Genomic DNA, 27,904 nt, shown 5'->3' with positions numbered 1-27,904 from the left:
ACAAGAATTAAGTACTCATTCGATACTGCAGTATTTTTTTTTAAAGTAAATATATTTGTATATCAAAAATTATAAAATGATTTCTTGAAAATGTGAAAATTCGAAAAAATGTTGCTTTAGTTTGGACTAATATTAGACATGGCCCGCATATAATTTACTTCTCCTTTATTAACGCTTTGCTGTTTCAATTTACGACCCCTGCAATAGTTATTGGTTTGAAATGTTTACCTATTCATAAATGGTTGTTTTTAATAGGAATATATCATATGTACACTGCCGCTCAAAAGTTTAAGACCACCTGTTATTTATATTAATTAATAAGTTTTAATCACTCGAAACCCTAATTACACTTACGGTAGGCATACGTACAATGGGGGTGCTTCAAAAGACGTGTATAAGATTGTAACAGGTGATGATGAATCATGGATGTATGCGTATGAGCCGGAAACTAAACAGCAGTCGACTGTATGGGTGTTTCAAGATGAGCCAAATCCAACAAAAGTTGTTCGCGCTCGAAGCACTTCGAAACAAACGGTCGCCTGTTTTTTCGGAAAAACTGGTCATGTGGCAACAGTGCCTTTAGAGCAGCGGTTCTCAACCTGTCGCGTCGAACGACCAAAACACAGGGGTCGCCTAAAGCCATCAGAAAATACATATTTCCGATGGCTTTAGCCGCTGAGAAGTCGCGCTACCGTCTGCAGCAGCGCTATTCAGCTGGAACGCACGCCGTTTTGGCCGTTAATGTTATTTTATTGGAATTAGTAATCAATATTTCTCAATATATAATTTAAATATTGTTTTTGTGATTAATCACTACGTTTGAATTATGTTTGATTTGTAGCAATGAGAATACATAATGCATAACATATCAGGTATTTACATTCCGAATCATAACTGTAGCAAAATTACAGTTATGAAGTAGCCACCAAAATTATTTTTTGGTTTGGGGTCACCGCAACATGAGGAACTGTATCGCGGGGTCACGGCATTAGAAAGGTTGAGAACCACTGCTTTAGAGGAACGTAGAACGGTCAATTCTGAATGGTACACAACCATTTGTTTGCCGGAAGTCTTCGATGAAATAAGGAAAACAAACAAGCGCCGTCGGATCATTCTTCATCAAGACAAAGCCAGCTGTCACACATCTCGTCTAACAACCGACTATTTGAGCACTCAAAAAATCGAATTAATGGGTCATCCGCCGTTCAGTCCTGATTTGGCACCAACATGCAGAAGTGTGTAGATCATAAAGGAGAATATTTTGAAATACAATAAAGTCATTTTCAATGACAAATTACTGTTTTTTTATTATTAGGCTCAAAATATAAATAGTGCCCCTCGTATATTGAACTGTGTACTTCTGTTAACATATATTAAAGCTTCATTGTAGAAAAACAATGTTAGTTTGTGTTATTTATTCCAAAATATATCGAATATTCTCAAAAAATTGAGGTAGTCCTAAACTTTTGACCGGCAGTGTATATGTTCTTTACAAGACACATTATATTCAGATTGTTTTGCTGTTAATTTAAAGTTACAATACGTAAAATCATACGTAACAATATATATATGTTAGGGGTACACACTAAGGAAACAATCAGGTAAAGGGGTACACTAACGAAAAAAGATTGGGAACCGCTGCTCTAGGAGAAAACCTACTTTGAAATTCCCCTCAGAATTACCTTCCATCGAATTTGCTGGAAAAATTTTGACAAATAAATACTTGAGATCACCATGAGCGCAATGTTAACATAAAGATTATAAAGAAAATCGTTCATTTCTGATTTTAGGTTAGTAATAAATCAGAATTAATCCTAATTAGGGATTTTGATCGGTACGTTAAATTGGAAAACTCTAGGAGGAACTAATCGATATTTTAAGGGTTAAAGCTTTCTGTGGTTTTCCGTTTTTTCGGGATATTTTGTTTACATAAGGGAGCCACAAAAAAAACAAACTGTTTTTTAGAACTCAGGGAATTTCAAAACGGTGATAATTCGAAATAAAAAAGTTAGAACTTGAAAAGCTGAACTTAACGATGGAGAAAGTAAAATAAAACAAAAAACGTAGAGAACAATTTCAGCTAAAAGCGACACTTCAAGCTGGCAAATCGATAAAGACACTTCAACTTTATTGCCTTGAGTGAACCGGCCTCTGTTTGCCAAACAGTATAAATGCCCTATTTACTATCGCCTATAAAAGGTTAAATTCATTGGAAATGATATTTTCCAAAATGATAATCCCCCAAGTTGAATGTGTTCAATCAAAAGGAAAACTTTTGCAGAAAAAAAAAAAAAATTGTATATTGTAGCAAGAAAATTCTTGCTTAAAGCACTTGTAAAGTTAAGATTGGTATGGATATTGTGACTCTTGATAACTCTTAGACATTTCTTTGAGATGTGAGATGAGTGGAAAACATTTCTATGACGTAATATTCAGCACAGCTGAAACCGTCATCATTTCCTGTGTACACCATCCAACTAGACCAGACAGTTCCTCCAAAAAGTTTGCGATACAAAATTGCCACTTTATACCAAGGAAATGCACATGGGCTTATGCATTTTAGTATATTTGGGATAATTTGCAATTCCAATGGGATGGAAATGGAGACCTAGCCACGTCTTCAGCGATGTGGGCATCCCAGCTTAACAGTTACAAACACAAACTTTTATTTCAGGCGCAGTTCATGTTCATGTAAACGTTTTAATTTCATACAGAACTAGAGAGACGATTTCGACTTCGCAAAAAAAAAAAAACTCTTAAACGGTAGATCTGAACTTTCTCTTGACTGCAAAAGACTAATTTATACTTCTACTTTAAAACCCATCTGGGCTTATGCGGTAGGGCTGTGGGGTTCAACCAAACGCTCCAATCTCCAAAGGATTCAATCTCTTCAATCTAAAATACTTCGAACCGTAGTAAACGCTCCTTTTTACGTCTACAGTTGGACTACACATACTGATCTTACATTTCTTTTACCATCCATAACGGTAAAAAATGATACAAAAAGCTCCACTTTAACCTGTAATCATACCAAATCCTCTAGCTCAAAATCTTTCTTCTAAAACTCTTTTTAACAATCTTAAAAGACAGTGATCTCTCATGATCTCTTCTTTAGTGAATGTTTTGAAGTTTTAAGGAACTTTACCAATCCTATTTTAGTATCTCAGAAGCCGAGCAGTTATATGTTAGGCTAGACCCGCAAAGCTAAGATGTATTGTTGGTTTAGTGGGTTCGATTCCCCTGGTCTAGGCGTTGAATTTTATTTAATGGTTAATATGAGAAATTTATAGTAAAGTATGTTAGGCGGTTATAGGCTAGACCCGCGAAGCTAAGATGTATTGTTGGTTTAGTGGGTTCGATTCCCTATCTCTATGTCTTGGATTTTATTTAATGGTTAATATGAGGAATTTACAGTAAAGTATGTCAGGCGGTTATAGGCTAGACCCGTAATGCTAAGATGTATTGTTGGTTTAGTGGGTTCGATTCCCCTGGTCTAAGTCTTGGATTTTATTTAATGTGTTAATATGAGAAATTTATAGTAAAGTATGTCAGGCGTTTATAGACTAAACCCGCAATGCTAAGATGTATTGTTGGTTTAGTGGGTTTGATTCCCTTGGTCGAGGAGTTGGATTTTATTTAATGGTTAATATGAGAATGTTATAGTAAAGTATGTTTGTCAGTCGCCTCCTTAATTTGATAGGACATAAATTATCACCTGGAAAAATAGGCAAAACTGCATTACTTTACTTCTCCACTCGTTTAAACGAGTATCTACTGTTCAGTGTTGTTACTTATAGCGCCACCGCGCAGATTGTGCTGCAAATAAACAAAAGAAAAGTTAAGATTTAAGAATTTCCGGTACAATGCAAATTTTAGCATCAATTTAACTATTAATAATATATTTTTTTTAAAAAAAAAAAACTCCGATTTCAAAAATTTACGAACGCAACACTTCAACAAGCAAGAGAACGTAAAAAAAAAAAAAAAAAAAAAATCAATAAATAGTTGAATAAAGTAAACATTAACCACAGTTTGTATCTGTATATTGTACGAAATTTATCTATAAACCGACTATACTCCGTGAGGAAGTTGAAAAGGAAATGAACGTCTAGGGAACCGGAACTTGGTCGGAAAGATAAGTCAGTATAACTGGGCTGGTGGCAAGAGTGTCCTAGTTTTCTGTGTTAGTGCTAGTGTTAGCGATGTTTCAGTCTTATCTAAACGGTTGAAGATGCGTTTCAGCAAGAGCGAGTGAGATAGAGTGAGAGAGAGACAGAGTGGGTATAAATGGGGGAAATGGAGAGGCTAAGAAGGCAATACAGCCCAAGAAACTATGATTTTAAAGCAACAGTATAAATAAATGTCCTAAGTAGGTCGTATGCAGTATGAATATCGCATTTTTTCTTTACTTAACATTTTTATCGTAGTTGCAACTATAGTTTACAAGAAAATTTTAATTTTCAAATTCATGATTGCGATAAATTAATAGAGCTATGTACAAGTCCGATTATTCTCGAAGTTCAGAGAGAAAATCTTAGAAACAGTTTTCGATAAAATCTCAAAAATGAGGGGGGGGGAACCTTTACTAAAATGAGCCACATCCGGTTGAGTAGTTCGAACTTGGAATTTTAAAAAAACACATTTAAAACTTCCTCAATATTAAATAAGTGTTAGGAATTTCGCTAGTATTACGAGGTGAATCTATTCACCCTTCTCTTTTAATCGAGTTTCGAGTTTTAATCAATGCTTAAAATAAGTACAAGTACAACTACTACTTATGAGCAACAGGTATCCTAAATTTAAAAAAAAAAAAATAATAATCTTTAAATAACAGGAAAATCCACTCGATCCTTTCCAGGTGAGAGATTTTCACCAATAATTCACTTCCGGTTATTGCCACTTTGAACTTCCTGCGGTTTGTCGTATTTAAGCTACATAGCATTTTCTAAAAAGCATCTTTTTTTGAACTCAGGTGCCTCAAAAAAAAAAAACGTGCACAACTGCTGAAAAATAATTTTCTAAAATTTTACAAAATCGCGTAATTTTTTCTTATCAAAATTAAGATAGAATAAAAGATAAAAGAACAAAATGCAAGTAATGATATAATTCAAAAAACCCACAATAACATAAAAAGGGTGAAATATTAATTTAAATTTAAATAATTTAAATATGCCTACTTGTTTCGCTGCAAAATAATTTAAACGGAAATAAAATAAAAAAACAGATGCTACTAATCGATTAATAATGCACGCGATTTATAAAAAAATAAGAGAGTTTGTTAACCTTGCTCGATGGTAACCTTCACGTGATGTTAATAAACTTCACGTTGTGACATGTAACAAAACAGATGAAATGTCCTTACGCCTTCTGTCCCACGTCATCACTAATTTTGGTTCGTTTACATTTATACAAAGTGGCACGCTTTTACTGTAGAATTGTACGTAATCTATAATTATATATATTGTACGAGGGTCGTTTGAAAAGTCCGTGCAAAGTCAGAGAGATAGTACCACTGGCGCGTATCGAGGTTATGTTTAGTTAGTAGCATCTCTTGGAAGAACACACACCAAGTTTCAGCCAGATCGGACTATTTCTTTGTGTTTGGCATCCGTTTGAATCGAGGAAGTCGAGTGATTTTTCAAAAAATGGACGAAAAAGAATTTCGTGTGTTGATTAAACACTACTTTATGAAAGGCAAAACGCCTCAGGAGACTAAAGAGAAGCTTGATAAACATTATGGTGACTCTGCACCTTCGATTAGAACAGTTTATAAGTGGTTTTTAAAATTTTCGGAGCGGCCATATGGGCACAAGTGACGCTGAACGTTCTGGACGCCCTGTTGAGGTTACTAACTCCAGAAATCATTGATAAAATCCATGATATGGTGATGGATGACAGAAGAGTGAAGGTGCGTGAGATTGCTAGGTGCTGTGTGCATCTCGAATGAACGGGTACATAATATTTTGCATCAACATTTCGACATGACAAAGCTATCCGCAAGATGGGTGCCGCGATTGCTCACGCTTGACCAAAAACGAAATCGTGTGAAGTGTGTGCAAGGACGGTTTGCAGCTGTTCCAGAAGAATCCGCAGGACTTTAAGCGTCGTTTCGTCACCGAGGATGAAACATGGATACATCACTACACTCCTAAGACCAAAGAACAATCTAAACAATGGGTTACCAAGGGGGAATCTGCGCCAAAAAAGGCGAAGACCGTTCCTTCGGCCGGAAAGATTATGGCGACTGTCTTTTGGGATTCGCAAGGAATAATCCTCATCGACTATCTGGAAAAGGGTAAAACTATTACAGGTGCATATTATTCATCGTTATTGGACCGTTTGAAAACCGAGCTGCAAGAAAAACGCCCACGATTGGCCCACAAAAAAGTCCTTTTCCATCACGACAACGCACCAGCTCACACCTCAGCAGTTGTGGTCGCAAAATTAATGGAAATAGGGTTCCAACTCGTTTCACATCCCCCCTATTCTCCAGACTTGGCTCCCTCGGACTACTATTTGTTCCCCAATATGAAGAAATGGCTGGCGGGAAAAAGATTTTATTCAAACGAGGAGGTGATTGCAGAAACGAATGGCTATTTTTCAGACTTGGACAAATCCTATTATTCGGAAGGGATCAACAAACTAGAGCAGCGTTGGACGAAGTGTATAAGCCTAAAAAGAGACCATGTTGAAAAATAAAAAAGGTTTACCCCAAAAAATTAAGTAGTTTTTATTTTTGCACGGACTTTTCAAACGACCCTCGTATATATAGTATTAAAAAAAAGACACAAAATATAATTTTTTGTAGTTGCGATTTCTGTAGTCGACGTTTTTATAGACGTTTACAGTAATATACTGCTTGAAAATCTTCAGTTGAACATGGAAATACAGTTTGTTGATATAATTTTTCATTTCGTTTTGGAATTTTTTTTAAAGGTAACAATTTTTTTTAGTACGGTAAAGAGGGAAGCTATATCGTCACGGAAGTGCTAAGTTCATGAAAATTTAATGACGTAAACTGGGATAAGAGATCTTCCGGTGCGTGTTCATGTTAGATTTATTTTTTGTTTTCAATAATCAGTTAAATTATTTATTATTTATTTTATAAAGGGTTTCATTTCTCGTATTCGGGAGGTTAAATGTTTCCCTACCGGAGATTGTGGCATCTGGTAATCTTAACGAACTCTCTAGGATTATTCAGTGCACTGGGCGATTGAGTCGCCATGCTCTCTAGTGTCCTGTAACTACTTTATTAGTTTATTGTACTGCTATCCGGAATTAGAAGTATTTGTTGGTCTCGAAGCCCCGGTAGTCTCTTATTAGATGAGGCAGAGAACAATGGGCATTTTGGATTGCCTGCGTTACTTCCCCTTTTTTTAGTGGAACCGCTTTTTTAATATAATAGAAGGAAATTAGTGACCAAAATAAGGTCTTTCTGGTTTGGGTACCTGGTCATTCAGGACATAAGGGAAACGAAATGGCAGATTTATTGGCCCGGGAAAAGGCTCTGCGGGACGCTTCGTTGGCCCGGTGCCCTGTTTTTGGGGGGTTTCAAAATGTGTTAAGTCTGCGGCCATTAACCTGTGAGTGCAGAGTAGGTCTCAAGAGTGGTGGCAGAGACAGGCGAAGGAGTTTATTAGAGGCTGTTCGCCGAGGCTGACTGCAGAATTAATCCGTCAAGGCCGCGTGGGGCTATAAGGATAAAATGTAGGCCTATTAACTTGGCCACTGCAGGCTTAGAAAACATATGCATCGTATGGGCCTGACAGATGATAGCCTCTGTAGGTTCTGTCAGGTGGAGGAGGAGGAAACGGCACTGCACGTGTTGTGTCAGTGTGAAGGGCTCGTCTGGCTAAGGTTACTACTTCTCAGGGAGGAAAAAGCAAGGCCTGTGAGCTTTACCCAGAATTAAGAGTCTGATTAATAGTACAGGTCTGGAGGGCGAGCTTTAGAATGGGGGGTCGCAGTGGCGTAGGCCTTGAGGCCGCCCTAGCTGAATTTAATCTAATCTAATACAATCTGAATCAGTGACATCTACCAATTATAGACCAAGTACGCTACCTTGGACTGCACCTAGACAAACGGTTGACATGGAATCCCCCATATTAGACTGAAAAGACAAGAAACTAACCAACGCTACAAAACTTCTTGCAAGACTACTTGACAGAGTCACAAAAAGGCACAACCTAAGTAATGAAAAGATTCTTTTATACCGACAGTTACTGCGACCTATTTGATCATAAGGCATCGAAGTTTGGGGATCGACTGTAACGCATCCAATCATTACAGCCAAAAAAAAATCACGTGTTCCTCAAAAATCTGGTGAAATCTATTTTTCTTAAAAATTTCATTCCTCGACAACAGATTGTCCTAACTCCTCTAATCGAACACCTGTCCACTTCCGCTTTACCAGGTAATCCTCCAAAGCGATTGAAGAGAAGATGTCCTCGCGATCTACTCTAGAAAGTGAGAGCAATTGTTCACGATAACGGATTGCTTTCTTCCCTCCAACATTCCTGTCATTGTCTTATCATGTACCAAAATTTACTTGTTGCAGTTCTTGCAATTGAATATACTGCCAGAGTATCAAGTATCAAAAATTGGAATTTAAATCTGGTATCAAAAAAAAAAAAAAAACTATTTTGCCCCTTCTCGCACGTGTTACATAAATACAGACAGGACCGATTTCGACAGACAAATTGACGTCTCTCTCTATTTATATCCATACACACACTGAAATGTTTATCTTTTGCCCAAGTAGCTAGTGCCAAAACTATGTTGAAAATGGACGGAGTCGTAAATTCAAGACAATTTTTTTGATTGTTTTTTAAATTCTGTTTAGTCTTGTAAGAAGAGCGCACTGATTGGTTTTAAGTCTGAAAATAGATAAAACTATAAATTAAAACTCGTCTTGATTTAAGAAAAATTTGTGGTTGGGGGGGGGATTAATTGCGGTAAAAAAGTCATATGTGTGTTCCCGCCAGATTTTTTTACGAGGAATTACTGTATTCCGGAAGATTTTTTATTATTTTTAATCGGAAATACAAAGATTTGAGGTCCTCCCGATCGACTATTTGGTACAGACTTCCTGTTTCTAAGATTAGGAGGAAATAATTTATCAATTAGAATATTTAATAATTACAGTATGAAGAAGGTAAACAAAACGAAACCAAAAAATCTTTCTCGAATTACTACTTTAAGTAATGAAATTACTAACACTTTAATGAGGATTAATAATTAGTTTCAAATGGTTAAACAATTTTATGAGGCAGAACTACAATGAAAGTGTAATAAAATGGAATCACACCATTAAAATAGGGGTAATAAAAATTACTATTTAATTTTATGATCTCCCCTTAATGCTTACTTCTTCTCTCACTTTATTTGCTTTCTTTCTTCTTTCATTACGTAAATAGCTTTGGGAGTCGTGTGAGTCGCACCAGATTTTTTATTTGTTTAATTTCTCTTACTGTTTTCTTCGTAAGTAGAAAGCGGAAATGATTAATCTCAAAACAGGAAACAATATAAATAAATAATGATATAAGTTTTTTTTTTTTTCCTTCTTTTTATGTAATCTTCATCATTTCCAATTACCTTCGCAGGGGCTAAGATACACTTGATTAGGTATTAAGGGAGAACACTCTCCCTAGGGTTAGATCTCTTATTGCCTACATCCATTTCCACCACGCCGCAGATTCCTTTCTTTTTGGCTGATAATAGGAGATTAGGTCCTCTTTTCTTCTTTGAATCATTTATTTGTGGTAATGTGTGTTCTACACAACAACGGATCACTCTACTCTCTACTCTTCTTACCAAAGGAACTGTTAGAAATCTGGCAACGTTGCTTCAAATCTATCTTACCATGATTAGGAAGATAAAAGTTTAAATTGTAAGCATTTTTTTTTTACCCTTTTAATATCGATTACAGGTACCTTATTACTACCCGATATGCTTTCTCCTGTTCAAGTTGGTAGGTATGAAATTCTGCTTTTTTCTCCTTGAGGTAGCGGATTATTTGCCTGTAACCGTCAACTGTATTCGCATGTACAATTAAATCAGTTGCTTGGGCTTTGCATGTAAAACAGTTTGGACCAATTAATTGTGTCAGTGCTTTACAGAGATCAGCGTACGTTTTTTAAATATATTGGCGGTGGTTTTGGTATTTGCTGAGACTGAGTAGGTACAGATGCAGGCATTTCTTCTGGGGTAGCTAGGGGTTGTAGGTGTGTATACCTGGAGCTACTATTGTGTCTGTCAAGGAATTTGGAGTTGCACTGCTAGGCTCTGAATTCAGCTCAGGGAACAGATCAGGAGTAGGTTTGCTTGCTAGGCTTGTTTTCTTAGTTGCTGCAGGCGGAGCATTCTTCTTTTTGTCTTTGGGTGGAAAGCTGTTAGGTGAGATTGTTCTTTTTTTGGTTGTTTTTGAACTTACAGAGGAAGTAGATAAGCTGGCGGGAGATAATTTGGAGTTAGATGTGTGTCTGTGATTACAGAGATAACAGTGACGTATGCACTTTTATTTCAATCTTTACTTCAGGTCCCTAAGATATAGCCGGGACAATTTCTTTTTTTTTTTTCTTTTTTTTGTAGCCTGGATGTCTTGTCTGTGATGCCTGCTGCTAGCTTCGTTTGGGTCGATGCGGGTGAGTGGGGGATGTTCATATGAGGCGTACGCGTTATGACTAGCTGGTCTTTAAAGATCTAGGATTTCCAGCTAAGGAAGCTGTTTAAGCTTTTGGACTGGAGGCGTGGTTAATTAGGGACTAGCAGGGGGATTTGTAAGATCATTTCCACTAGCAGATCAATTCTACTGGCATATCTCTTAGTGGTTGCCGTTAGTAACTAACTGGCCGCCAGTCCACGATTTGAATTCAAAATGATGTGCGGGGGATGGGTTAACTTAGTGACCACTGAAGAAGTTGGACGAGTGTCTGTCTCTTATTACTCCATTTTAATGCTAAGAAATCGTCAATTTGCGGGCCAGAACCTGTGGTAGCGCTAGTAGTTAAAGACAAACCTCAAAAAAAAAAACAAAAAAAAACAAAGAATCGAACGTACAATAATAATAATAAAATAGAGCTAAAAGGTTCAAAACATCTAGGACCAATTTTCGTGAAAGAAGGAGATGTTTCAAGGAGAAGGATTCAAGAGAAGATGTTGGTAGAAGGATGAACAAAAAAGAGTGTAGAATCTACAAGGTTTCACCGAATTCAGGTTTCGGGAGCAAACATTTTTTTTTAAAAAAAAAGGCACCAAACGTCTAATATACAGGGTGATCCATTTAAAACGCTCCAATCGCCGCTAATAACTTATTAGGAAAGCGGAAATCCGGAAAAACCCATTAAGTAAACTATATGTCTTTTCTAGTATAGTTTTCAAACTTTCCATCCCCCGATGCTGTACATTTTTGGCAAAGTTACGACCAAAAGATTCGAGATTTCATAAGGACCACTGATTTTGACAATGATTATTGAAATTACATAAAAAATTGTGAAAAAATGCCGTTAACCTTGTTTCGATATCCCTTTTATTTGTTGAGATATTTAAGATCAAAGTTAAAAATTTATCTGTTCGTGATCGGTTTTCAACATTAATTTTCCACCAGAAATATTAATTTTCCCCCAGAGGGAGATCCTGTGACTGCAAAAAAATGTTATTTGTGACGTAAAGAACAAAAATAATAACAATTATTGGTTAGCGTACTGGACTCCCACGCGGAGATCCTGGATTCAAATCCAGCTGCTGACCCTTAGATTTTCTTTTCCTACGAGCTTCTTACAGCTCACTGTCTGGTGATGGAACCAGACCCACTGTCTGTAACGAGAGAACACTGTCCGGAGGCCGGCAGTGCACTGAAAAAAGCTACGGGCGCCAATAACCTCAGCTGTTGACGCGCCTTAAATCATTAAAAAAATAATTGAATATTTTAAAAAATGTAGTAAAATGAAATGGTTGTGGGTTGCGGAAAGCGTGAAAACTTGACCCCCCCCCCAAAAATAGTTTATTTAATGGAGTTTTTCCGGATTTCCGCTTTCCTAGAAAGTTATTAGCGATTGGTGCGTTTTAAATGGATCATCCTGTATAGCTAAAAATCAATTGACGCAAAAAAAGAATAAATACCAACCAATAGACCTTACAAAAAGGAGAGGGTTTTCTCCATTTTGTCCTTCCCAAAGGGTTCGCACAATAAGTCAATTTTATAGGTAGTGTACCTGGTAACAGAACCCATGTTCATGTTCTCGAATCTTGAAATTCTTGTGTAACAAGTGGTTGCTACATTAATAAAATATTCTTGGTGGGTAATCGTAATGATCTGGCTAAGATTTATGATTGGGTCTAAAACACGCAATAGCCTTCGTCCACTCCACTTCCTTGGAAATCACCAAAAATATTTCCTGTTCTTCCCAATTTTAAATGCAACAACCAAGGAACGCTTAACAAAATTTATTTTTTTGCAACAAAATATGAAATCAAATTTCTTATTTAAAAAAAAAAATTCACTTCCGGTTACATCAATCCACTAAAAATTTCTAATTCTAGCCTGGACCTTTATGGTGCATGAACTTGGAAAAGAAAATTAGAGCAATCTTCGTCATTTAGTTACTCAACCACAGTCAAACATAAATCGTTTAAGGCTCAATGGATTTGGCTTTGTGCCACTTCCGCCATTAATCTAGATCACAGTGGCTACACTATATTCTACACAACTATTACACTTCCTTAGATCTTACATCAAAAATTGAAAGAAATCTATCTGTACGGCGAATATCTAAATTTAAACAGCATTTACTTATTACAGTTCTCGAGATTTTGAGATTTTTCCAACTTGGAATTAGTACTAAATAATAATTACTTCAATAATAAATAAAGCGTCACTCTTTGAATTAAAGAGTGACGCTCCTAGTTCTCAGGAATCTCCGTAAGATAAATTTTCATGAAAGGAAATTAATTCACACGTATATATGATATGCTTTTCATCAGTGTAGTCGACTAGAAGAAAACTAGAAACTAGTTCAGGAAAAACTTTACAGAAAATTTGCACCTCTAGCTACACCATTTTCTGCAAATTTTACATTTTTATAATTTAATGTCTATTTATATGATAGGATTTACATATAAATACATTCACGCTATTTTTAATCTATTTATTTGATACATTTTATGATTTAAAGCGCGTCAACATCTGAGGTCATCATATGCGCCCGGGGCTTTTTCCAATGCACTGGCCAGCCGCCGGACTAGTGTTCTCTCGTTACAGACAACACTGTCCATCACAAGAAGCTCCTAGGAAGAGAAAAATCTTAGGGCAAGCAACTGGATTTGAACCCGTGATCTCCACGTTTGAATCCAGAATTCGGTAGCTACTCAGCCTATCCCCGCCTTTGTATTCACGTTATTTAATATACTCATTCCACAAAATACATTCATTCTAATAAAAATATATTCATAGTAAGTAAAGTAAAGTAATCGCCTATTTTTTTTTTTTTAAGGCGGGGCTTAACGTCCAAGTACCAAATTAGGTGTCATGGACAGAAGCGACTAGCAAACGTACTTTACTATTTCTCATTTAACCATTAAATAAAATCCAAGGCCAAGACCGGGAATCGAACCCAGTACCACAATGCATATTAGGCTTTGCAGCTCTTCCCTCTTAACCCGCTCGGCTACCGTGGATAAAAATATATTCCATACCATTTCATCGCTGTAGAGAGGTGGGAAGGAGTAAATATATTAGATTCAAAAGGACTTTGTTTAACATAGGGATTAGTACCTATTCAGGCGCAATATTACAATAGCATGGAAGGGATATAGTTACACGGAAATCTACCAGATACTAATCCAGCTGCCAGCCACCATCTTTATCTTGGAATTTCTTGCAGCCCACTGTCTAGTGATGGATAGCGCTGCGGATAACGAGAGAATTGTCCGGAAGTTGGTAGTACCTCTGGGCGCCAATAACCTCGGAAGTTGACGCGCCTTAGTGTTACAAAACGAGTACAGTGGAAGTGAAGATCAGGTGTGAAAAAACAATGAATTTCCGTTCCTCCAATAATTCACTTTATTATTGATATATTTTCTATTTAATTGGTGGGTACACAGAAGAAAATTACAAATTTAAATATTTGTATTCGTTAATTAACTAAAATAAATTCAAACCATTTCTTTATATATAATAAATGTCACACTTATTTATAGAATTATTAGTGGATAATATTTTTGCATATAAAATTCTTGCTACATCATCTCTTATAAAACACTAAAATATAACATGGCGTCATATCTTGGTTTCGTGCCAAATTGTCTGCCAACAGGGGAAACCCTTAAAAACGGAACTTCTTCTAATATAAATATTTTGGTCAGTATTAGATATTTATTCAACTTCATTATTAGAGTGTTTTTTTTGTATTTAAAGAATTATGAATGAAATTATGTTATCTATCAGCTGTTAAATATCTTATTGTTACTTCCTTTAATTTTATCTTACTAGGCAAGCGGAAGTATTGATATTGCGTCAAATTTTCTACGCTCAGTTCTCACCGAAAATATTTAGAAAAAAAAAAAAGATGAGTTCAAAAAAAACAAACCAAAACGGTTTTTACGAATTAATCTGTTTGTATGTTGTACGCATGTCTGTCTGTAAGTGAAGTGAGGATATCCAAGGATAGGTACCGAAATAGGGGAAGTATGGACTTCCTGTGTAATTTGTGGATGTTACCACCTATTATTACTACTTTTAGCATTACAAAAGCGGAAATATCCAATATTTAAAACCCTTCCCCCCCCAAAAAAAAGTGCCTTCTTCTAGGTAGGCCGTACGGTCCCTTGGAAAAGCCTTGGACTCCGCAACCACCGGCCCTTTGCCTTGGGCCACCTGTCTCCATCTCCACACACACACACACACACACACACCCCAATACCCTCAGGTCGTGTTCCACTTTTCCTTCTGCTCGGATTGCCCTTGAAGACTGTGTCTTCCTTCATTCTTTGTAAGAATCACCCAGCCTTCTTTAGGGGTAAAATTTGGTTTCTAAGTGTTTTGAATTTAGAATTTACGACATAAATGTTGATGTAACTTTGCTTATTTCAATCAAGATATAATGTAAAAAATTAATTTAATTTAATTAAAATTTGTTTGTTTTTTGTTTACAGGTAAGATGGTCCAGATTATTTGAAGCTGGTGGTGGGGACCAATCTGAAAGTGAGTTTTATTTTCGAATCACTATATTTTCAGTAAATTTATTGAACTAAATACCAACAATTGTTTGGGGGGAATTTTCGATTCCGCTTTTGACTTCCGCTCCCGCCTACGACACCTAATTCAGTAGGTGTACGTTAAGACCTGCCGGAAAGAAAGTGGCGATTAATTTATTTAATGGCATCTTTAAAGTTACTAAATTGCCTGGACAGAAACGTGAATTAGGGACATAGTTTTAGGAAAGGTAATAATAGTTTTGGACTAAAATAGTTTTAAGGGCTGAGAGGGGATAAAAATCGATCCACTTACTGACAACAAACCTCCAATTAATTTGCTCCATTACAACAATTATTTACTAAAAGTTATGCTGTTGACAATAAATTCCAATATAAAGTAAAAAAGTAAAGTAAAGTAACGTAAAGTAAAGTAATCGCCTATTTTTTCAGGTAGGGCTTAACGTCCAACTACCAATTAGGTGTCGTGGACGGAGGCGACTAGCAAATATACTTTACTGTAAATTTCTCATATTAACCATTAAATAAAATCCAATGCCTAGACCAGGGGAATCGAACCCACTAAACCAACAATACATCTTAGCATTGCGGGTCTAGCCTATAACCGCCTTAACATACTTTACTATAAATTTCTCATATTAACCATTAAATAAAATCTAAGGCCTTAGACAGGGGAATCGAACCCACTAAACCAACAATACATCTTAGCTTTGCGGGTCTCGCCTGTAACCGCTCGGCTACCGTGGCGCCTTAATAAAAGTTTTCAACTAGCAATAATCGCACCTCAGGAGGCCTTCATTGGTCACGATATTGCCACATGGTTATAAATTCCAATAATAAAATGTTAATATTTTTAAATTTCATTGGTTAAAATATATTCTAATTATGTACGTCTGTGTATGCCTCAAATTTTGATTCAGTTAAGCCGAAATTCAAAAAGAAAATTAAAATAAATATGGACTAAAAAAAGAAAAATTGATTTAAAATTGGAACAAAAATAAATGTAGTAAAATATCTCAGTTTGAAGAAATCCTTGTGATTCGCAGTCAGAGCAAATCGTGTGGGTGGTTCATACCGGGATTTGGTTTTCAAACTTTTTATCTTTCATTAATATTGAAGCTATGTTTTTCTTTCTTTTAAAGTATCATAAACATGGCTCACAAACATAAAAACAAATGGAAAGTATAAAAGAAAATACGAAAGGAAATCTTTATTAATAAAAAAAATAAAATGAAAAATAAAGGAAAGAGAAAGAGAGAGAGGGCAAAAAACTGCAAACATCCACAGTTTTTCCTTCTCCTCCTCTTCACTCCTCTAAACAAGGAGTTTATATTTACTTTCTATGTTTCGGTCTCTCGTTACTTTTCCTTTGACTTCATTCCTTTTGAGGAAAAAGAAAAGCAAGAGGAGAAGAAGTACAAAAAAAAAATACAGGAAAAAGGAAGGAAACTAGCCCAGGAAAAGCAACCAAGGTGGGATGACACTCTCTTTTAAGTTCTTCCTTCAGACATGCACTGGGGATAACAAGATTTTTTTTTCTTTCTTTTGAGTAGCCCCAAAAAGAAAGGAAGATGAGAAGAGATACAATTCTGGTGGCTGTGGAAACCTTCACTCACATAAAACAAAAAAAAAACAGAAAAATCTTTTATACAATAAAAGTTGGGATTTAGAAGGCAGTGCCTAGACAAGCAAACCTCTCTTTTGGGGGCCCCATGCCACACAAATGTTTATTTATTTATTTTTTTGTTTTGATGGTATTTTCTGGAAAATGAGACACTTTTTCCAAGTTTATTTCGCTCTAAATTGCAGGAATGTTTTTCTGTTTTCTTTTTTGCTGCTTTAAAAATCGAACATTACTCTGGGCAAGAGGGTGAACCTATATCCACCAACTCTAGACATAGTTATCTTCACGTGAAACCGGCGAAATATCCATCGTATCTAAACATAGCTTATCTTCCAACTATCTGCTTACATCGCCATCTAGAAAGTACTAAACTCTTGTATCCGCCAAATGAGAACAGGAAACCAAAAATACGCACATATTTCTCTCTGGACAACAAAAGACTGATTCATACTTCTATTTTAAAACCCATCTTGGCGTATGGAATAGGAGCTGTGGGGTTCAATTAAACGCTCCAATCTCCAAAGGATTCAATCTCTTTCAATCTTCAAATACTTGGAACTATTGTAAACGCTCCATTTTATGTCTCCCAACCTGGACTGTACACACTGACCTTAACATTCCTTTTATCGCCGAAGTCGCTGAAAACACGATACAGAAAACTCCACTTCAACCTGCAATCTCATATAAATCCTCTAGCTCAAAAATCTTTCTTCTAGAACTCTTCCTGATGACCCGGACAAGACGCCTTAAGAGACAGTGTGGCCTCGTGATCTCCTCTCAAGAGAAGAGAGTGATTAACCATATAATGTTTTGGAGTGTTACCACTGGGTAACTTCTCCACTCGTATACTTCTGTAATTCATTGCTCTGTTATCACTGTTACTTATAGCGCCAACGCGGTGATTCTAGCAAAAATAAACGCAAAACAAAAAATTACCTGATAAAAATGAACGCAACCGACATCGACTATCGAAAAGACTACTTGTGGCCTTCAGATCCAGTCTTTTAACGAACAACTAACGACTTATGTACCATAACCTACATTTTAAAACCTACCTAGAAGTACGAAATTGATCTTTAGGGTTCAACCAAACGTCCCAATCTCCAGAGAATATAGTTAACTAGCTGTACCCGTTCACACGTTGCTGTGTTTGAACACCACACAGTCATTTTATTTTATCCATTTTTCCAATAATTACACTTGGGTGAAGACTGTAATTGAAAAGGGGATTGTAATTGAAACCACATAAATTCAAATCAGAATGTATCGTTCGTCTTGTCTGTGTCCTGCGAATTCGATTCCTTTGCTGCCTTGCTTGCCTCTGTTCACTCGTTTCTAATGATCGAGCAAAAGCAGTGTGAACTCGATCTCTTTCTTGCCTAGCTTGTCTCTGCTCACTTGTTTCTGAAGCTCGTTCTTCTCTTCTCCTTTTTGCTTGATTTGTAGATCGGCCAATGGCACTTCGCTTTGGTGGCATAATTGTGGGGTTAAATAAAACGTATTTCCAATTATTTTCTTCAGCTGGAAATAATAATATTTTTATTTATTCACGTATTAATAATTTATTCTCGTATTAATAATTTATTCTCGTATTAATAATTGCAAAAAACTGGTTTTCATGGTTACACTTTCAACAAATATTACTAGTTATTTTGATATTTTTGGGATATTTATTCGAGTGCACCTAGAACCCCAACTCTGATTTTTTTAAAAAAAATTCAAAATCTTCCCGAGGATATACCAAATAATTTCCCAAATTTTCACGGCGATTGGATGTATAGTTTTTGAATCTATCGAGTACAGACATACAGACACACATTCATTTTTAATATATATAGATGTTCCCTTCTAAGTTTCAAATGTATAAACCATAAGCGGGGGAATCTTAAGATTTCTTTCTTCAATCTGGTAGCTGGACCCTGTTTTAAGGTTCTACTAAGGTTTTCTGCGTTCTGTAAACTGGTCTAGTACCATCAATTCTCATCAATTGTACGTAATCAAACTGAAAAGACTGAATCCTTTCCTACTGCGATAGTACTGCTCAGGAGTTGAACTATCTTTGGAGATCTTTACTAGAGCCTATTGTGCGCTTTAAAAAAATTCATATTAGGCCATATTTAGAAGGCAATGGGCTGACGGTATAGTTCTGATTTAATCTGAGCTAACTATCAATGGGGGACTCAAGTAATTCCTTTGAGCCAAAAAAAAAGGCTAGTGGAATGGATTTGGATGATGCATGCAGAGGCTCCAAGTAAGAACCTCTTCAGTTGAAAGTTTCGAAGTTAAGGGATTTTGTATCATTATGGTCCGTCTTCGACTGTAGATCCGTGCAGAATCTTCAGAGGCAAAACAGCATCATTCCCCAAGTACCAAACATAGATAACCTATCCTTGAGTAACCTACTTAACCTATGCTTCGAATTACAACAATAGAAAGTGCTTTGTCAAGGCAGTTTTGGGGGATAGCTGAGTTACGCTTCCCTCTTAAGCATCTTGAGGCTGTAAAAAATAATTTACCAAATGCTTTACTTTATTTTTTAAAAAAGTAGCTCATTTATTATTGCTCACGTTTGAAAACAAAGTTAATCACGTGACTGGAAGTCGAACTGGCAGGGTGTACTGAGTCGAACAGTAGGCGTTGGCTGTGGTCGATTAGTAAGAGAAGAAAAGTGGGGTTCCTAGGAGGGGATGTGGTTGTCCGTTCGGTGAGGAGGAGGAGGAGGAGGATGGGGAGTGGGTGGTAGAAAAGACCTTGTGTAAAAGAGAAACCCTAATCACAAAATATTGCCAGAACCCAAATGACAGTGCTGCAGCCAGTAATCAATTCTCATTACTATTAATGCTGATATATATAAGAAGCCGTGGTGGTGTTACTATCGCCGAGGTAATGTTATATTCATATTGTATTCCAAAGTTTGTCAGTTCATTCATTATTACTTCTTTTTTTTTCTTTTTTTTTTAAAGCGTGCTCAAAGAAAATTTGTGAAATCTATTTACTAAATACAGAGAACCTTACTTCCGGAATACTTCCGGTTTATTAGCAGAATCTCTTATCCTTGATTCTGGTAATTGGGATTGTTTAAATTGTAGAGTGAATGCACTCCTTAAATAGAGATGGATAGAGTTGGCTGTAACGAGAGAACACTAACCGGAAGTCCTCAGATGTTGTCATGCTTTAAATTAAAAAATAAATGGTGGATCTCTTTTCCTTTCATTATCTGTAACATAAATTTGATTTTCATTTTTCATAGCCCTGGAGTTGAGTCGTGAAAAGCCCCTAACTTCTTTATAAGTTTCTTCATTTCCGGTAAGCACGTATTAATTGTATTTTTTTCCCCCTAATTGTTGCTAAATCTGTCCAATGCACGAATCTGGGAGAAGTAAAACATGTCGTGGCATCATCAGAGATGTGCTTAGTGTCGAACTTAATCAGTGTTAAATCAATAAGCTGGAGCGACTGCTTTTATTTCTTGAAATACATTGATAACTCTGCATCCACATCGCTAAGAACCATTCGCTAAAAACATTTATCGCTGACTCCAGGACACCGCCATACAAGTATCCGTTGTATGAAGAGTTGGTTATCACCATTCCTTTCTCTTCTGGCAGTAAGAGAAAGCTAGCTTCAAGATTACTTACAGAGGATTTTTAGATAAGAGAAAATTACAGAGTATTCATTATTTCCGAAATTATGTTCTATTTACATTCGTCATCAATTCATCAATATTCCAATAAAAATTCTTAGTAAATAGAGATCAATAAATCTGCTTTGAGCGATAGAGAAAGAGTTCGTTGTTTTCAGAGAAAATTATTCTCTTTCTCCTCATTAATTATTACAGCTGCTTCAACAGCTGTTTCTAATAATAAGCTATTTTAAAAGTCAATCCAATCAATTTTTGTACCTACATGTGTTTGTACAAAACTATGATCTTGCTGCAGAATTTCTAGGGTATTTAAATCTATTCGAAATTCATAAATTAAATCAAATCAATTTACTGACAATAATTGAGAGATCTCTTGGGAGATACGCCACAGTCTTCCAGGCCGAGGTTTTTGCTATTAAAATATGTGCTGAGGAAAACCTGCGGATGGAACCTAGAAATAGGGAGAATCGTATCTTTTCGGACAGTCAGGCTGCACTGAAGACTTTTGTATCCTCCAGAATGACCTCTTCCCTGGTCTGGGAATGCAGGAAGGCCCTAGAACTACTGGCGCGGCACAACAAAGTTCGGTTGGAATGGGTGCCGGGTCATGTGGGTATTGAAGGGAATGAAAAAGCTGATCATCTGGCCAGGAATGGAGCTAACACTCCTTTCATCGGTCCGGAGCCTGTCCTGGGGATCACCAGGAGTGTGGTTCGTGCGGCTCTCAGAGATTGGATCTGGAGGGAGCACAAAAAGAACTGGGTTAAACACGGCCAGACTATAATCCCTTGGCTGTGAAAAAACAAAGAACCAAAGAGACCCTGTGGGCCTTGGGTAGAAATCAGATTACTCTGATTGCAATGCCTATTCACGGGGCACCGGTAGGTTCAGGAAGCATCTGCACAAGGTGGGGGCTTATTAGCTCGGAACCATTGTGCAGATTATATCAGGAAACGGCCTCTCACCTGCAATTCGATTGCCTTGCTATCGAGCGTTTGCGCTATGAAACCTTTGGAACGCTGAGGCCGAAGGAGATAGAAGTGCAAAAAGAACTACTAGGGAAAGTCCTCAACCTCTTTAGGAGGGGAGGGTTCGCTTACTAGAACTAAGAAGGGGCTGGCACAATAAGTCTTCTGTGGCTACGGTGCCGTGGGAACCAGTCCCATCTATTATCTTATCTTACTAACAATAATTGTTTCTTTCTTGATTTTAATGTGCCCTTCATCCTAATGCTGATAACAACCTAAAACTTCTGTAGAACTGTCTCGCAAGTCATCTTTGCTGGAACTAAAGAACCAAATGTTGATTTGGATCCATTCTATGCCACAAGTCTTCAATTCGGGCCTAGATTTTAGGTCTCCCTTGTTCTTTGTCTAGATCTCGCCTCCCTTACCATTTACCTATCATCTTCTAAACCCTCGATGAGCTCTCTTTCTACCAGTTAAGCGATTCTTTTTTTCAAATTTAGAATTCTGATTGATCCATTCAATTTCTGTTAACAAAGGTAAAGGAGATTGCTCATTACTTATAAAGAGGGAAGCTTAACTTACCAATACCCCCACTCCGCAGAAGGGCCTTAAAAAGCATTTTCCCGGAATTATTACAAAAACAAACAAAAAACAACTTGTAGATCTGTATTTGAGCAAGGGAACTCCGAAATCTAATTTTACTGATTCAGAGGATTCGGATACTAAAAATCGAAGATCTAAATGGTCGCTTCCCTCGTAAATAGGATAAAAAATAATAAAAATATTTCAAACAAATTCAGGAGATTTACTCAAAGAACAGCTTAGCGGTCCAGATTTGAAAACTTAACCGATCTGTTAAATTGTTTGTAGGATGTAATCATTAAATTAACGACATAGATTGGTTAACGTTAGGTACCATAAAGAGGGGTAATGGAATTGTAGACTGCGGGCTGGCCTGTTGCCACATCAAAGGTTTATAGCGCTCAGAGACTGTACAGACGATCCTACTAGGTGACACATATCTGCTAACTCTGCTGGCAATGAAATGGCCAGGTGTTTTCTTTTTGGTTCATTCAAGTTATTATTTCTTTATTTAGATATTTATAAAGATTTACTAATGACAGCATCCAGCTTGCTGCAACTTTAGTGCAGTGATAAGTGACATGTGAGATTAAAAAAAATTTACTGCTGTTTCCGCTTCTGTCTATGAAATGGTGTAAGGCCAGGATGACTTCCTCACCTAAATCCGCAGCCAGTTAACGACGGCACCATTTGGTCCAGTAGAGGCTAGAGGGTATGTGCGGGTACGTGGCAAACTGGTTACAAAATAACCACCTCTCCTGTCCAGAAATTCCAGGGATCTTAGACCCTTAAGGGTATCTCTCTAAGGAACAGCCACAAGTTCTACGACATTCGCTCATGCAGGGGATGGTCAAAGATCTTGCCCAAACTTTATCTCGCTCCATTATCCTAGCATCGCCACTAACATCTGTCCAATGTTACCGCTGTAAATTTCATGCACGTTCTTAGAAAAAAGGAATATTAATCACACGACGGAATGGGTTTCTCTTTTCTTTTTCTGCGAAAACTAGTTTTCTTAAATGTTTATGGGAAAACTACAACCATAAATTTACAATAAACTTTGATTCTAAACACACACACATATATATATATGTGTATACGAGTATATATATATATATATATATATATATATACGAGTATATATATATATATATATATATATATATATACGAGTATATATATATGTATATATAAAAGAGGCGACCGGTGATAGCACTCCTATTAAGAAATTTTCTCACTTACATAAGCACCTTCACCAGGGAGAATGCGTTTAAGCAGTCAGGAGGGTTCCCACAGGGAATTTGGGATGAGAGGTGACAGACTAAAGGATTGGAATGTGAGGATAGGGTACTATGGAATCTCTGGTATCCTTAATTAGGAGGGGAAATATTCAGGTCATAGGGATGGTTGATTGGATACATAGTGGGGAACTTTTTTGCTGTTGGTTCAAAGGATTTTTGGGATAGTTTTTGGATTGAACCTCATAGTTTGGGAGCAGTTAGATATTATTGATGCTTAAAATAATAATATTTTTATTTTGAGATGACAATCTCAAGGTGTACACGGAGGAGAGATCGAAACTTCGGTACGTGATTCAGCAGCTCAAATGCAACAAAAAATATTCTGTTCACCTTGGCCCAATTCTCAATAGTATCCAGAATATTTGCATTTTTAACTTTTCCGTCGATATTCTCGCTTTTCACCATAAAAACGGTCGTAACTTTTCTATCCTTTATCCTCCAACAAATCTGCTTATTCCAAACGAAAGAGCATTAAATTTCCTACAAATCTGCTTAACCCAAAGCCTCAATGAAATTTTTACTTGTAATGTCTAAAAAATTCGTTCTCGATGATTTTTGTTAAAATTTTCAACTGCATTTTTTAAATGATTAATGAATGAAGGAGTCGCCCAAATTACAGAAAAAGTTGTGTATTTATTGAGCTTTAAGACCATATGGATTTTGTTTTTTGTTTTTAATAAAACCCTACTCAGAACAGAGGGGGTGTAAATGCAGAAAATTGGGATGTTTGTGTAACCGACTTTTCACTCTAGACTTCAGTGGGCTGGGCATGCGGTTAGAATGAGGGACGAGGACATCCCAAAGAAGGTGACGGATGAGCACCTCCATGGAGTTAGGAGAGTTGGGAGGCCGAAGCTGCGCTGGGCGGACTGGGTGTTGCAGGTGATGCTAGGTCGGTGTTAAATATCGTCAACTGGAGAGCGGCAGCACAGAGCAGGATTGACTGGCGGAAAATGGTTGAGAAGGCCAAGGCTCAACAATGAGTTGTAGCGCCATTGGATGATGATGATGATGATGACTTTTCACTGATATCAAATTAATAATTTTTATATTTATAGAAAATTTAATGCACTTCCGTTTGGAATAAGCAGATTTGTTGTAGGATAAAGGATAGCAAAGTTACGACCGTTTTTATGGCGTAAAACGCGAATATCGACGGAAAATTTAAAAATGCAAATATTCTGGACAATATTGAGAATTAGGCCAAAGTGAATAGAATATTTTTTTGCTGCATTTGAGCTGCTGCAAACACCTCCCGCAGTTTCGATCTCTCCTCCGTGTACACCCTGTATAGTGATTTTCATCCATTTGTCCATTTTCAGTTGAGTGTGTGGGTTCGAAGTAAGTTTCTTGTCAATGTACAAAGGAAGAGGAATTTGGTTGAAATAAAGAAGACGGAAGTAGGTAGTAATTTGACGAGAGGTTGAAGTGACGTACTGATTCAGCTTTCCCATAAAAATGAGTTGATTTTGAATATTAAAACTGTCCGGTAGGACAGTTGTATAAGGGTTGATCATCAAAAACTGCACGAAAAAGCGTAACGTTGAAAAACACCCAACTTTGACAATTTTTTTCTCTTTTTCTATAAAAGATAAAATTCCCAAATTTTCTTTAAATTATAGGGCAAACCCTCCTTTATAACTGTAATTTTTTTGCAACAACCCAGATCTAATAGGTTTCGAGAAAAAAGTTGCCAAAAATGAGCAAAAACGGCTTTTTCAAAAAATGTTCTTGTTCTTGTTGTTGTTGTTGTTGTTGTTCTTCTTCTTCTTCTTCTTCTTCTTGTTACCTTTTTTGTAAACAACGTAGCGCCTAAACGCGTGAACCGATTTTCATGAATGAGGTGTCATTCGATTCGGAATTTTATGTAGATGTGCCTTTTGGGGGTCTCGACGCTGTACATCGAATGGGAGAGGAGTTAGCCCCCTTTATGTAAGGCCCCCTCCAAAATTATTATTACTAATTACTCTGTAAATCTTGGCCCGATTTTGATAAAATTTGGTAGGATGATAGGGTTAGGGCTCCCCTACGTAACATTAAAGCGACGATCTGCTCTTACACTTGTTAAGGGGAAGTATAGCAATCGTTGCAAATTATCGACACGTGAACCGATTTGCATGAATGAATGGTCATTCGAATCGAAATTTTGTACAGATTTGCACTTTAAAAGTCTCGACGCCGTGCCTCATAAGGAGGGGAGTTTGCCCCACCCAAATAAGGCCCTTTCTAAAACTATTATTACCAATATTTCTATAACGCTTAGTCCGATTTTGATAAAATTCAGCTCGAATAAGTGGTTAAAGCTCCTCTACGTTGCTGATGCTCTTGCACCTACTAAGAGGAAGTACTGCAATCATTTAAATTATCAATGAGTGAACCGATTTAAATCAATGAATTGTCGTTCGATTAAAAGATCTTCGCCTCTTTGCCTTTCAGGAAGAAGTACTGCAATAGTAGTTTATTTTCCTTACTCCTCTTAAAAGGAAGTACTGAAATCGCAGTTTAATTTTGCTATTTACGTACAAATACCTTCCTATGCCATTCAAAACGCTTTTTCAAAAAAATTGTTATTGAGGATGGTTTGGGGGAACGCAACTATAATCATTCTTTAAAAAGATCTCTCCATTGGTAGTTACGGTTCCGACTTAACACCTTATCAGGTTATAATGATAGAATTGTTTATTCCAAATTTTAAAAAAATCTGTAAAGAAGATATGTAACTTTGTAAAATAAACAAAAAGGAAAATCTATCCAAAAGGTACAAAAATCTCCTTAACAAAAACTTACAGTTTAAAATGTTAAGTATAAGGGTTGATTAAACGCCAAAAGGTACACAAATCAGCGAGTACCCAACATTTCATTAATACTTTATTAATAGTTAAGTAATTCTACTGCATTAATTTTCATTAATAAGTTATTTTTTAGAATTTATTAGATGTCACAGACCCTTATGCTGGCCACTTCATTTATATTATTTTTTTGTTATAATTATGATAAATCACATAAATATGTACATGCATGTTAAAGTAGAAAAAGACAAAGTTAGAGTAGGCTACTGTCTTGAATTCGTCTTACCGAAATATTCGTGAGCACAAATAACACACAGTTAATAACAAGTAGATTATTCAACAACAATTATTCATTTCTCAATTGTAATTTAATTTAGTCCCCCTAATTTTACTTATAGTAAAATACTGGAATAATTAGCTGTCCTAAAAATATGCATATCTTATTTACTTTATATTACATATATACAACATTGTGGGATGAATACCTAGATTGAGAATGTAATTGAAGAAAACTATATTATTTGCGATAAAGCCAGATAATTATTATCTATTATTATAAACGTTTGACTACTACATAAAATAACAATTACTTTAATCAAAGAATGAACTTAAACCGACGATTTTTATTTAAAAATAAAAATAAATAAATAAAATAAACAAAATCATTGGTGTAAGTTTTTTATAAAAAAAAGTTTTTGAATTTTTTAGCCTCATAATTTTTTTTATTTTTTATAACGTTTTCTTTTTAACCTGTAATTAATAGTTTTATTATTATAGATAACTAGATATTACAGTCAATCTACAGTGCTACTTGAACATATATTTTGTAGACGAAAATGGCCAGCATAAGGGTCTGACACATCTAATAAATTCTAAAAAATAACTTATTAATGAAAATTAATGCAGTAGAATTACTTAACTATTAATGAAGTATTAATGAAATGTTGGTTACTCGCTGATTTGTGTACCTTTTGGCGTTTAATCAACCCTTATACTTAACATTTTAAACTGTAATTTCTATTAATAATTAATTATAATAATCAATAAATACAATCATAATTAAAACGAAATATTAAATAATTTATAGTCTTCCTAAAATGGTGTGCTTCAAGGGCAAAACTACGTTTTGAAATATTATTATTACAGGTAAAACTATCGCCAACAGGTCCTTTTATGATAATACACCTTCTCCCCTCTCTTGTGGTGATAAAGTAAAGTAACTGTCACCCTGGCCTGGAGTTCGCATTATGTCTCCAGCGACCCCGTATAGCCTAACTCGTTCTTTCTGGAGAAGAGGGCTGTTAAGGAAACCTCAGACACTGAGGTACTGTGAGCAGAGTGGAGATGATCAATCCATCATTCTTCACTCCAGCGCATCATCCCCCCACAACCACCCACAACTCTGGAGAAAACAAGTAATTGCTTTTTTTCTCTTTCCAGTCATTCACCTTTTCTCCTAGCACTCTTACAGAAGTGTGCTTTTCACTGACTCCAGGAGTTAGCCTACCCTCTTATATAATCTTCTTCAACGTCTCATCCCCGGCTTTCTTACTCTTGAGTGTACTACCCACATTGTTCTACTCAAGTCACTCATGGCATTCTTTTACTTTCTAGTTCTGCATTACAAAAGAGAAGATATTCCTTTTTTCTGATTTCTCCATTTTGTGTTTCCACCGGAAGTCTACAAAAACTTTGTGTTCACTAAATAGATTGAGCATAACTCAAATATACCTGGAATTAAAGCGACCAACGAGTCGTTTTGAACGAAATTGACTTTTCATTTTTGG

At 36.3% G+C, this 27,904-nt stretch overlaps 1 protein-coding gene and 1 pseudogene across 10 annotated transcripts in view; both read right to left on the bottom strand.

The window, feature by feature from the left end:
• Positions 1-27,904, bottom strand: part of Liprin-gamma (liprin protein kazrin) — a 433,354-nt gene that overhangs the window by 371,296 nt on the left and 34,154 nt on the right. The window lies entirely within an intron of this gene.
• Positions 15,956-16,039, bottom strand: LOC141447658 (U4 spliceosomal RNA; annotated as a pseudogene).

The sequence above is a fragment of the Rhodnius prolixus genome, unplaced genomic scaffold (genome assembly GCF_049639745.1).
Source record: "Rhodnius prolixus isolate KJV_2025 unplaced genomic scaffold, Rpr scaffold_7, whole genome shotgun sequence".
NCBI classification, from domain to species: Eukaryota; Metazoa; Arthropoda; class Insecta; order Hemiptera; family Reduviidae; genus Rhodnius; species Rhodnius prolixus.
This window is presented reverse-complemented; position numbering and strand designations above follow the sequence as displayed.